General features: G+C 35.8%; 8 non-coding genes across 8 annotated transcripts; all 8 read left to right on the forward strand.

Moving 5' to 3' along the window:
• The first annotated feature begins 76 nt into the window (after positions 1 to 76).
• Trnav-aac (transfer RNA valine (anticodon AAC)) lies at positions 77 to 149 on the forward strand. The gene has a single exon. It is a non-coding gene; the product is annotated as a tRNA-Val (tRNA).
• Positions 150 to 1,544: 1,395 nt separating this feature from the next.
• Positions 1,545 to 1,616, forward strand: Trnac-gca (transfer RNA cysteine (anticodon GCA)). The gene has a single exon. It is a non-coding gene; the product is annotated as a tRNA-Cys (tRNA).
• Positions 1,617 to 2,503: 887 nt separating this feature from the next.
• Trnav-aac (transfer RNA valine (anticodon AAC)) lies at positions 2,504 to 2,576 on the forward strand. The gene has a single exon. It is a non-coding gene; the product is annotated as a tRNA-Val (tRNA).
• A 218-nt stretch (positions 2,577 to 2,794) lies between these two features.
• On the forward strand, positions 2,795 to 2,866 carry Trnac-gca (transfer RNA cysteine (anticodon GCA)). The gene has a single exon. It is a non-coding gene; the product is annotated as a tRNA-Cys (tRNA).
• A 2,544-nt stretch (positions 2,867 to 5,410) lies between these two features.
• On the forward strand, positions 5,411 to 5,482 carry Trnac-gca (transfer RNA cysteine (anticodon GCA)). The gene has a single exon. It is a non-coding gene; the product is annotated as a tRNA-Cys (tRNA).
• A 1,021-nt stretch (positions 5,483 to 6,503) lies between these two features.
• On the forward strand, positions 6,504 to 6,575 carry Trnac-gca (transfer RNA cysteine (anticodon GCA)). Its single transcript has one exon. It is a non-coding gene; the product is annotated as a tRNA-Cys (tRNA).
• Positions 6,576 to 9,767: 3,192 nt separating this feature from the next.
• Positions 9,768 to 9,839, forward strand: Trnac-gca (transfer RNA cysteine (anticodon GCA)). The gene has a single exon. It is a non-coding gene; the product is annotated as a tRNA-Cys (tRNA).
• A 2,650-nt stretch (positions 9,840 to 12,489) lies between these two features.
• Positions 12,490 to 12,561, forward strand: Trnac-gca (transfer RNA cysteine (anticodon GCA)). Its single transcript has one exon. It is a non-coding gene; the product is annotated as a tRNA-Cys (tRNA).
• Positions 12,562 to 12,928: the final 367 nt, after the last annotated feature.

The raw sequence follows: 12,928 nt of genomic DNA on the forward strand, positions 1-12,928 counted from the left end.
AAAATGTCTTGTCACAACTGATAAATTATTATTAATAACTATAAATTAATAAAAATCAGCCTCTACATCAATCGGAGTTTCCGTGGTGTAGCGGTTATCACATTCGCCTAACACGCGAAAGGTCCCCAGTTCGATCCTGGGCGGAAACAATCCGACAATTTTTTTCCTTGCCACACCCTAATATTTTCTTTCCACAACAAATTCCCAGATTTCATCATACTACTTTATATAATGTTCTGTGTAATTGTATTTTTTTTGTTGTTGGATGCACTGCACTGCGCAGTGCGCATGAGTGCAAAAGCGATTCCAATAAATTGATTGATAGGCCTAAACGTTCAAACCTGACTCATTGCCTATTGTTATATCCTTTCATATGATAGGCCTAATGAAGAAATCATCCAAGATAATCCCATCAAGAGGTTCTCATAATTTTTAGCCGATTTTAATACCGAATATATTGATCGTAAATCGATAGACGGACATGCTTTTATACCCCGGGTTTTATACCTATGGGCTGGGTAGAGGAGTGATTGTTTGTTTATTTATTTTATTTTTTATTTTTTATTTATTTATTTATTTTTTTATATTTTTTATTTATTTATTTATTTATTTATTTATTTATTATTTCATTTTATTCATACATTTATTTATTTTATTTACTTATTTATTTATTTATAAAATTTATTTATCTATTTATTTATTTCATTTTAATTATTTTTTTATTTGAGGCTTGTTTCAAATTGTTTGTTTATGATTATTGTTGGTATTTAATACCATTATTGTTTTTTTATATTAAATTATTCTTGATATCAATAGTTAGGGCCTATTATTTCTATAATTATTAATTATTGCCCAATAAATTTTACCATCTTTGCCATTATTGTAATCTGTCATTTTAAACATAAATTGTAGTGAAGATGAGATTATACATTATAATATTAATCTGAATGTAAATGAAATTTTTTATTTATTATTTGTTTATCAATTTTATTTATTTATTTATTTATTTATTTATTTATTTATTTATTTATTTATTTATTTATTTTATTTACTTATTTATTTATAAATTTATTCACATAGGCCTATATATTTATTTAGGCACATTTAAATTTATTTATTTATTTGTTTATCTATAAATGCAATTTAATTTAATATATATTTATTTATTAAGGTCTAGTTATTTTATTTTTTATATTTGTATCATCAAGATATTAGATAAAATAGATCTCGAGACTCGATGTATGAACTAATAACCATTAACCATGAACCATGATAACATGTGTGATGACAATGACCTTACAGAGACAAAAATGATCCCACTTGAAATTATAATAACAACAGGCGTTGAGTCAGGTTTTGACTGTGTGTCCTGTCAGAAAGTGATATAGACAGTTCCTTGATATTTTTCTCCTGTCCATATCCTATGTATTTAGCCTATCAAAGCAATTATCTGGTATGCTCAAAGCGTGACCATATAAATATAGTTGCATCATGCATTGGTGATTTCGAATAAATAGCTATTTTTATTCCGTGTATGTCCATATGGGGATATAGCTCAGTGGTAGAGCATTCGACTGCAGATCGAGAGGTCCCTGGTTCAAATCCGAGTGTCCCCTTAAATAAACTTTTGGATCCCTTTATTTTTATTTTCAAAATAAAATTGGAAAATTTTAACACATATGCCTAGACTTCTTTTATATATATATTTTTCCTGAATCTATTTTAGGCACAAGTTACAAAATGCAGTAGCAAAATGTCGCTCTTTCTTTTTTCTCCTTTCTTTTTTTCTTTCTTTCTTTTTTCTTTCATTCTTTCTTTCTTTCATTACGGTTTTTTCTCGGCCCGTATTAGACTCGCTGAGTCTCATGGACGCCGTTCCTATGTCCATCAGACTCGTATTTCCCATTTTGGATGTCAATGGGAAATACACACTTAACGATTTGCGCCAGTTAGAAACTTGAAAAAAAATCTTAAAAATTTTATCAATGTATATAAAAGTGGTACCAACCTTATTGTGCTTGCTAATTTAAGACTCGGTTGAAACAAAATTAAAGATCGAAAGCATTTTAGTGTCCAAACAGGCAAAATTATCGTCAAAGTTCTGCTGAAATCGGCACCCTTGCGAAGGGTTCAGAATTCGAATCGGGAACGAAAATATCCGATCTTTGCGATCAAAAACACAAAATTACAACTTTAAACATACTATTGGCAAAAGACATTATTACCAAACAATACAGAATAGAAAATTTGACATCATTTTCTCAAAATATTGAAAAAATTTGCTCACTAGACATCGAAAAAGTACGCAATCCAATTCCCGTTCAAACGCGTGGGAAACTGAAAGTGCGATAATCGTGACTAGCCCGTATTTGTATCCCTCATTTGTCACAATGCTGTCTCCAACCGGTTACCATGCCGCAACAACTGAACTGATGCGCATTTATTTTAAGATACCGGTAGTCCGGTATCAAAGAACCACAATTTGCTGTGGAGATATAACGGAGTTTCCGTGGTGTAGCGGTTATCACATTCGCCTAACACGCGAAAGGTCCCCAGTTCGATCCTGGGCGGAAACAAGCCGGATATTTTTTGTTGCCACGCCCCTAATATTTTCTTTTCCACAATACTGACTTTTCCAGATTTCATCATTTACTCAGAAATGTGTGTCCCTTCAAAAATAAAACGACAGTCCGTTGCTTTTTTTCATGTCACATAGCATTTTCATTATGATTTCATCATGCTTTTGGTGATCTTGAATAGATAGATATTATTTTGATATCTAACTCTTCCATATGGGGATATAGCTCAGTGGTAGAGCATTCGACTGCAGATCGAGAGGTCCCTGGTTCAAATCCGGGTGTCCCCTTGAATACGTTTTTATTTTATTTTATTTTTATTTTCATACTTTTATTTTATTTTATTTTTATTTTCAAAATAAACTTGGAAAATTTTATCACATGGGTGTTTCCACAGTAATGAGACCCCCTAGGTTTTATTGCCCTAATTTTTGTTCCTTATTTATTTTCATAGTTTAATTTAGGCCATTGTTAATCTTTATAAGTAAGGAGATAGCGAGCAAAAATTCAATGCCCTACCTACATTTTGATAATTTTGTCCACATAAACCCTATGGGGAAAATAACAGATTAAAAGGTTGTATTTTGAAAAGTTGACCCTGTGTGGTCTGTGCTATGGTTTTCCTAGGTTAACAGTATTGATTCCTTCAATGCAAACCAAGTGTAGGTACTCTGTGATCCATATCAGGGTTAGGATGTGGGTATAAAGTCATAAGGTTGCAATGTGCGTCAATGTTACAACCGTTAAAATGTTACAACCGTTACAACATTAATATTATGAAACATTATGAATGATTATTTCATCGTTTTATCCAGGTTTGTTATAATAAGAGGAACTATGACAATCATAAGACAAAACCTTACTGTGATTATTTGGTTCATTTTGTAAGTTATGATGTCATTTTCACATGTGCGTCAACCATGGACGCACAGAAATATGCCACTTTTGTGCGTCCAGAGATCTCCTGAACTATATATTTACATAGAAATGAGTATTTCATAATTTTCATAACCAACTTTTAATATTATGACACCTTGGATAATATGAAAAAAAATGAAATATTGTTAATTTTTTTAGTTTCATGACATTTTGTCTTAACATTGACGCACGTTACAACCGTTACGACATTGTAACCCATCTCCTAGCCATGGTATGGATCAAACAGTGCTGCCTGCACCTGGTTTATTATGAAGCAATCAATGGTGTTAACCTAAGAAAATTAAACCAAAGACCATACATAGTCAATTTTTCAACGCTCAGTCTTTTATTCATTTTTCGTCCTCGTGTCAAGAACTGTCAATACAACAAATATGTTCCAACCGTTACTAATTTTTCCCCATAGGGTTTACATGGACAAATTTTTCAAAATTGAGGTAGGATATTGAATTTTTGCTCGCTATCTCCTTACTCATGAAGATTAACAATGGCCATAATTAAAATCTGAAAGTAAATAGGAAAAAAAGATTAGGGCAAAATAACCAAAAGGGGTCTCATTACTTTGGAAACACCCACATAGGTCCAGGCGTAGACTTCTTTTTTTAAATATATTTTTCCTGAATCTATTTAGGCCTATTAGTACACAATTTACAAAATGTAGTAGCAAAATGTCGCTCTTTCTTTTTTTCTCAAGCTTTCTATCTTTCCTTCGTTATGGTATTTCCTCTGCCTGGAATTGGTCACAATGCTGCTCTCCAACCGGTAGTACCATGCCGCAACAACTGATGATGCCCATTTATTTTGAGATATCATCGGATAGCCCCAATAGCTTCCGATTCTGATTTTCTTCGGAAGGGGTGGGGGATTTACAAGAAGTCGACGTCAATAAAATTATTCAATGTTTGTACCATATTTCACAGTTTAGCTTAAAAATGGCAACATTTTTCGCGCGCATTTGTACCATAAACTTATTTTTGTCGGCAAACGGTGATGCATTCACTATACTTCAAGAAGAAATAGACTACGCCATGCCACTACACCTAACCGATACACCTTACTCCCTAAACAGGCTAAAATTGTGTCAACCATTTTATGACCCCCCCTTATTTTGCTTTCCAAAAGTTATAACCCCCCAACCCCCCGTATATTTTCCCCTAACCAGGGGAAAATGCCACCCGCGTCAGTGAGAAATCTTGCCTCCCGCGTGTGGAATGCTGACCGCCCTATATTTATATACGATTTTTAGACCTTTTATGTAGCTTATTTTTAGCCCATTTTTACTATTCGCCAAATGTTTACCCTCTTGCCGCTTTACCCCTTCCACCTCTGAAAAAATCTGGCTACGCCACTGACACCTAGATTCTTGGAAATAAGTACCTGGAAGTACTTATTTCCAAGATTGTAGATTCTAAAGGAAGTGTCCAGCAATCACAACATTATGTCTTATATGTTAGAAAAATAATTATCAAGCACGAATCACATGGTTTTATTTAAAACAAACTCATATTAGCCTTAAAAACGAATAAAAAGAGCAATCTCTCAACACGCGATATTCCCGCGACGTCATGGTTATTTGTCGTCAGGCTTCATTGAATTATTGGGACGTCATTGCTCTAGACAATTTCGGCGCGGGAATTTTGAATATCACGTGTTGAGAGATGGCTGTTTTTATTCGTTTTTATGGTTAATATGAGTTTGTTTTAAATAAAACCATGTGATTTGTGCTTGATAATTATTTTTCTAACATATTAGACATACTGTTGTGATTGCTAGACACTTCCTTTAAGTTTTACGTATCATCTTGTCAGTATGCATGCTAGTCCCTAAGTGCTGTATTATTTCATCATGCTTTGGTGATCTTGAATAGATAACTATTTTGATATCAAAGTCCACCATGTGGGGATATAGCTCAGTGGTAGAGCATTCGACTGCAGATCGAGAGGTCCCTGGTTCAAATCCGGGTGTCCCCTAAAGGTTTTATTTTTCATCAACTTATTAATTTCGATTTTTTTAAAGAAAGATTGCAACATAGGCCTATTATAGACCTAATAAACCTCTTTATTTTTTCTGAATATCTATATTTAATTTTCTAACTGACACACCGTACACAGTTTACAAAATAAGACTTATTTTGCCTTTTATGTCGTTTTCTTTTTTTCCCTACTCTTTTTTTCGCTTGTTAATTCTTTCTTTCCTTCCTTAGGGGCTGTGCAATAATTATGATCCCCGGGGGTAAAATTTCCAAACGGTTCGCCAACCCCACCCCCCGCCCTGCCAAAAAATCGCTTTCCCCCTCACGGCCTGCCAAAAAAAAAAAAAAAGATTTCACCACTGTTGTTAATGATTGAACCCAGATATTCTAATTGCTTCACCTCCTCAATCTGCTGTCCATCTATCACAAACTCATCCCTTTTCCGCTCTCTGTCTACAACCATTATTTTTGTCTTCTTTGTGTTCAGGAGAAGGTGTTTTTCTTCGCTGGCCTCTTTGATGCGCGTTAAAAGATCAATCAGCTCTACTCTGCTGCTGCTGCTACAAATAAAGAGTGGTATCATCGGCGTACCTCAGGTTAGTAATTCTTGTACCACAAAACTTCACTCCACCTTCAAACCACTCCAAAGCTGTTCTCATTATGACTTCAGAGTAGATGTTAAATAGGTTTGGTGATAGCACACAGATTTGAATTCTACACAAATAAGTATCCCAGGATACATACTTTTCAAAGTTGTAAAGGGTTTCCTTTATACATTTATGGACCTCCAAACGTCGTCTTTCGCGTTACGACACATTTTTTATGCTGACCCCCCTAAATTTCAAATTGATGCCACGGGAAAACGAAATGGAGTATGAAGCTCAAATTTTCGGGATTTTACTTTCTCATCAATATCTACCACCACACAGAAAAAGAAAAAATTGAAGAGGTGCTGCGGTGCACATCCCTGGAGATGACATGGAATGGGTCAGCTATTTTGATATCCAATTCTAACATGTGGGGATATAGCTCAGTGGTAGAGCATTCGACTGCAGATCGAGAGGTCCCTGGGTCAAATCCGGGTGTCCCCTTAAGGTAGTATTTTTGATTAGCTTATTTTATTTTTTAAGGACAATTGTAAAATATTATAATACACCACTTTTTATATAGGTTTCGCCGACATAGGAAAGATCACAATTTTTGCAACCAATTTCATATGCAATTGCCTGTTTTTGCTTTTTCACGTTTGTCTAAGATTTGTCTGAGAGTGCGGTACGGTTTCATTGCTGTGTCAACTTTGTGTTTCGTAAATATTCTTTGGATGCGCTCCGAAAGGCCGTTGACATGAATGACCACCATGTCTTTGCTCTTATCCACGGCAGGCTTGCTTTTATTTGATATCAATTTTTCAGCATTTCATGATGCAGTCATGTCTACAGTAGAATTCATCTCGACCTTTGCAGGACTTAAACCCCATTAAAAGCTATTAAACCAAGATAACACGCATTGAAGCAGCTCAACTGATTAAATCAGATCTTCTCTGGTTGTGCACAAGTGTCTGTTTTCAATGTGCGACATCGCAATAAAGCTGGTATTATAGCTTCAGTTGGGTAACCGATTATAAAGGAAACGAAAGGAAACAATGGTATGTGTACCTTTGTTCACGAAATGAGACAAAGACCTGCTTTTGTTAACCAGCATTCTTCAAAATGAGCAACATAATGATTGTTGACTTAACACGGTTTGGAAATAATTTCTTCATATTTTTGGTGTTATCTGTCGTTTACATATCCTTCCTAAAACACAAAAGTGCGACCCTCTCCAAACATCTAAATTAGCTAAAAATTTAGGACATTTACAAAACTATATTTTCTAGAACCTATTTAGAATAATTTAAATGTAGCTTTTACCGTTTTTTTGTGGCATCCTTCAGAAGTGAGCGGTCCGATACCAATATTTTCGGTCAAATCTCCATTCAATTAACACGGGGAGTTGGCTAGCTATGCCTTGCCCTCACTCATATTTTACAAAAGTGCGACCATTTCTGAACATCTAACCTAGCTGTAATTTTAGGTCATGTTAGAGAAATATATTTGCTAGAAGTTTTGGAGAATAAATAAAATATTGGCTGGTTATTTTTCACACAGTGATGTTAACTAGGCAAGTGTCCATTCTTCCAACATACATCATTTGTAGAGGTCACGCGTCAATGGTGAGAGCACTGTGTATTGTGTATAGGAAAACGGACAGTAACTGCAGTATGTTTGGTTTTATCATGCATTTGGTTTTTCACTTTGACCATGGCCCAATCTGGGTAGCCACTAAGGCTGCACCACTCGCTCTAATTCTTTTTGGATTCTATCTTCCGTTTCTGTAACTACCGAATTCATACGGTCAAATAACGATCTAATCACTTCCATTTTTTGGTGGAGAGGATGTTCTGATTTGAAGTTGAGGTACTGATCAGTGTGCGTAGGTTTACGGTACACTAGGAGTTTGATTGAACCGTCTGGTTTTCTGACTATGAAGGTGTTTAGAAATGGGATTTGACCATTTTTTTCTTCTTCAAAGGTGAATTTTATGCTATCAGTTTTGTCGATCGTGTTCAAATGGTCGGTTAACTTTGGCACTTGTCCCTCTTTTATGATTTCTAGTCGTCGACATAACGCCGTCAGTACCGTAGCTTAAAGCCATATTATATAAATAGATGAGTATTTCTTTGCCATAAAATGTTAGCTTTTATTATCAGATATGTCCCCTTTTAATTTTGAGCCGAACGACAGAGGTAAAGCAAAGAAAATTGGAATTTACTACCAGCGCCGATGTCGCCAATGTTCAAGACTATAGGTGCTGTAGTTTTGTCAAAATCCGAGATTTTGAATAAAACGATGGAACCGTCGTTTTATTATTACGATGGAAATATTAGTCGAACGCGTACACGATATTCATAGTACGTACGTGGCGTGCGAGACGGATATACACATCCTTGATTTTTGCAGGTTATGTTAGTTTAATAAAGTACAACATAATCATCTAAAAAACCAGAACGTTGAAAAATATTGAGGGCGTTCTTCTCAGCAAATGTTATAATATGGCTTTAAACTCTAAGGGGCTGTCGCGATGGCCTGCTGCTCAAAACCACTCAAACTTGTTGGCCGGGAAAGTGGATCAGATGACCATATCAGTCATACCTGATGAAGTCCTCCGATGTGTAGAACGAACTATTGGAGTGAGTAAAATATTCACTTGGTTTTGGCAAACTAAAATCCAAAATGTATATTTACTGATCTATTCAACGTAGTTATTTGAAGCAATCATCGGTAAGATAGCATCCGATTGTGATTCTACTGCATGACTGAAAATACAATTAGCAATGAAACTTTTACAGAGCGGCCCAATGTGGCGCGGAAGAAAATGATGCAGAAGGAAGTAAAGAGGAGAAAGGACAAGACAACATAAACTATAATGAAAAGAATTCCGGAGCCCCACCCACAACCCCATTATAGTACTAAAACACTTCGCACCCGCCCTGCATTTTTCTTTATATAGACAGAGAAGATCTGCTCTGAGTTATGCTACTACAACGGATTGTGTGCTCTCATCAGTAGACAGCAGAATTTAACGTTGCATCATTATATAGAGCGATCGTTCTGAGATGACATGACCTAGTAGACCCATGTAACTGCCTTGACAAAGCTTTCAAGATGGACTTTAAATACATTTTAATTACAACAGCATAGTACATGTCATGAAATGAGCAGGGAGTAAATTCTTAGTTTTACGCAAAAGTTTAAAAAAGATCACAGTTTGCTTAATTTTTTCTTAATATGTTTCCGTGGTGTAACAGTTATCACATTCGCCTAACACGCAGAAGGATTTTTTTGTTGCACTCCCTAATATTATCTTTTTCCACAATAATTTTCCAGATTTCATCATTTACTCAAAAATGTGTGTCACTTCAAAATATTATACCGACAGTCCCTTGGATTTTTCCTGCACATAGCATTCAATAATTATCATCTTGTCAGTATTCGCCAGCGAAGTGCTACGTGTAATCCGATTATCACTATAACATCTGGATCACGCTTTTGAGTCCTGAATCATGATCGAAATGATCGTAACACAAAGTCTATGTCTAAAGGAGCGCGATCCAGTTACCAGGGTGTTATGTAACCACTTCGCTGACGAATAGGTCCAGTCAGTTTGTTGTTCGTGCTACATTATTTCATCATGCTTTGGTGATCTTGAATAGATAGCTATTTTGATATCAAAACTTATCGTGTGGGGATATAGCTCAGTGGTAGAGCATTCGACTGCAGATCGAGAGGTCCCTGGTTCAAATCCGGGTGTCCCCTTAAGGTGTTATTTTGATCAGCTTATTTTATTTTTGAGGACAATTGTAAAACATTATAATACACCACGTTTTTATATATTTTTCCTGAATCTATTTATTTAATTTACTAGCTGACACACTGTACACAGTTTTAAAAATGGGCTTGTTTATGTCGTTTTCTTTTTTCTTAGTCTTTTTTTCGCTCTTTCGTTTGTTAATTCTTTCTTTCTTTCCTTCCTTATTCTTCTTTCTTTCTTATTTTCTTTCCTCAGTTGCCCTCCAAAAAACTTAACTTGATACAATTTAAGCAATCATCGGTAAGAGAGCATCCGATTGTAATTCTTCTGCATGACTAAAAATATATATATAATAGCAATGAAACCTTTATAAAGCGGCCCAATGTGGCGCGGCAGAAAATGATGCAGGAGGAAGCTGAAACAAGAATACCAAAAGGGAGGAAGTAAAGAGGAGAAAGAACAATACAACATAAACTATAATGAAAAGAATTCCAGAGCCTCAACCACAACCCCACTATAGTACTAAAACACTTCCCCCACCCGCCCTGCATTTTTCTTTATATCTCTGAGATATGCTACTACTAGCGACAACGATGCGTGCTATCATCAGTAGACAGCATAATTTAACGTTGCATCATTATATAGAGCAATCTTTCTAAGATGACATGTCATAGTAGACCCATGTAACTGCCATGACAAAGCTTTTAAAATACATTTTAATTACAACAGCATAGTGCATGTCATTAAATGATCAGGTAGTATATTCTTAGTTTTACGCATTTTTAAAAAGTTTAAAAAGATCACAGTTTGCTTAATTTTTCTTAATTCCGTGGTGTAACAGTTATCACATTCGCCGAACACGCAGAAGGATTTTTTGTTGCACTCCCTAATATTATCTTTTCCACAATAATTTTTCCCGATTTCATCATTTACTCACAAATGTGTGTCACTTCAAAATATTATACCGACAGTCCCTTGGATTTTTTCCTGCACATAATTATAGCATTATCATCTTGTCAGTATTCGCCAGCGAAGTGCTACGTGTAATCCGATTATCACTATAACAACTCACGCTTTTGAGTCCTGAATCATGATCGAAATGATCGCAACACAAAGTCTATGTCTAAAGGAGCGCGATCCAGTTACCAGGGTGTTATGCATGGAGCTAATATAGAAAGGAGAGGAAATAGATTACGTAACGCCTATTGTTCCTTTGTGCCTATTTGAGTTTCCGAAACGCTATTCATCGAGAGGTACCTTTTGTTCGAGACAAAGGGCTTCCGCCATTAAATCGGTAACTGACCTGACAGCGTATAATTAACGCTATAATAGGCAGGCCGGCTACTGTCAATAAGTGATGAAACGAAAGTCGCGTGAAAGCGCCTACACCAGCGAGAGGTACCCTTTGTTATAATCCAACCCAAGGGTGTGATTGAGTTGTTGCATGCACACAAAACAGAGGTTCGCCTACAATACAAACCTATTGCAGCGCCCAAATTGGTTTGGGCGCTCATTCAGTGAACACGCTTTGCTCTACCATTTCGCTACGGACAGTTCAGCGGCATAGGCAAAGTGTGCGTTCTGTGTGGCGGATATAAGAATCTACACAAGTAAGTTGTCTACATTGTTTGCCAATAGGCCTACATAAGGATTTGAAGTAATTATGACATCGCTCCTACTGTAGTATTTTAAAGACATTAGCCGCGGTCCACATCGTGTTTTATTATGTATAGGCCTACCATAATAATTTACATAAGCACCGCGTATATAGGACTGGCAAGCGAGTCTACCCTGGACCTCAAATGTGATATATTTGCTAATAACTCGAGAAGCATATAATTATTATAGCCATACTATTTCTGAATCAATCAATAAAGCAAAGCAAATCATACTTGCAGGCCTATACTATAATACTATATTAAATATAATTGCGGACAACCGATGCAGCTCGATACGCCCAATGTATGAATAAAAGCACCTAACAATAAAGTCGCCCAATTCTCGCTATTCGCAATAAGGGCGCCGCCAGCGGTTTGCGATGTAATCGTGATGTATCATGGGAAAAGGTCGACATCCAAGTCCGCGCAATACGAATATTACCATGCTATTACACAGGAACACGTGACAATATTTTTTTTTTTTTCAAAATAAAGGTGTTACACGCGAATCGATACTCAATAATACTTAATAATGTGATTTGAAATGTGCACAATTAATTTTTTCTCTATCGATTTGCGTGTAATACCGTTATATTGACAAACTAAAAATATTGTCACGTGTTCCTATGTAATAGCATGGTAATATTCGTATTGCGCGGACTTGGATGTCGACCTTTTCCCATGATACATCACGATTTTCCCATGATACATCACGATTACATCGCAAACCGCTGGCGGCGCCCTTATTGCGAATAGCGAGAATTGAACAGCTGTAGGTGTCGATCGCACGACTTCATGAATATTGATTGGCAACATTTTCCAATATGTCAGCGCTCAAATCGGACACAATAGAACAATAGACCATTGAGTGCGTTGGTGTTATGTAACCACTTCGCTGACGAATAGGTCCAGTCAGTTTGTTGTGAGTGCTACATTATTTCATCATGCTTTGGTGATCTTGAATAGATAGCTATTTTGATATCAAAACTTATCGTGTGGGGATATAGCTCAGTGGTAGAGCATTCGACTGCAGATCGAGAGGTCCCTGGTTCAAATCCGGGTGTCCCCTTAAGGTGTTATTTTTGATCAGCTTATTTTATTTTTTGAGAACAATATTATTGTAAAACATTATAATACACCACGTTTTTATATATTTTTCCTGAATCTATTTATTTAATTTCCTAGCTGACACACTGTACACAGTTTAAAAAATGGGCTTGTTTATGTCGTTTTCTTTTTTCTTAGCCTTTTTTTCGCTCTTTCGTTTGTTAATTCTTTCTTTCTTTCCTTCCTTATTCTTCTTTCTTTCTTATTTTCTTTCCTCAGTTGCCCTCCAAAAAACTGAACTTGATACAATTTAAGCAACCATCGGTAAGAGAGCATCCGATTGTGATTCTTCTGCATGACTAAAAATATATAATAGCAATGAAACTTTT

This window comes from Amphiura filiformis, chromosome 8, assembly GCF_039555335.1.
Source record: "Amphiura filiformis chromosome 8, Afil_fr2py, whole genome shotgun sequence".
Lineage (NCBI taxonomy): Eukaryota > Metazoa > Echinodermata > Ophiuroidea > Amphilepidida > Amphiuridae > Amphiura > Amphiura filiformis.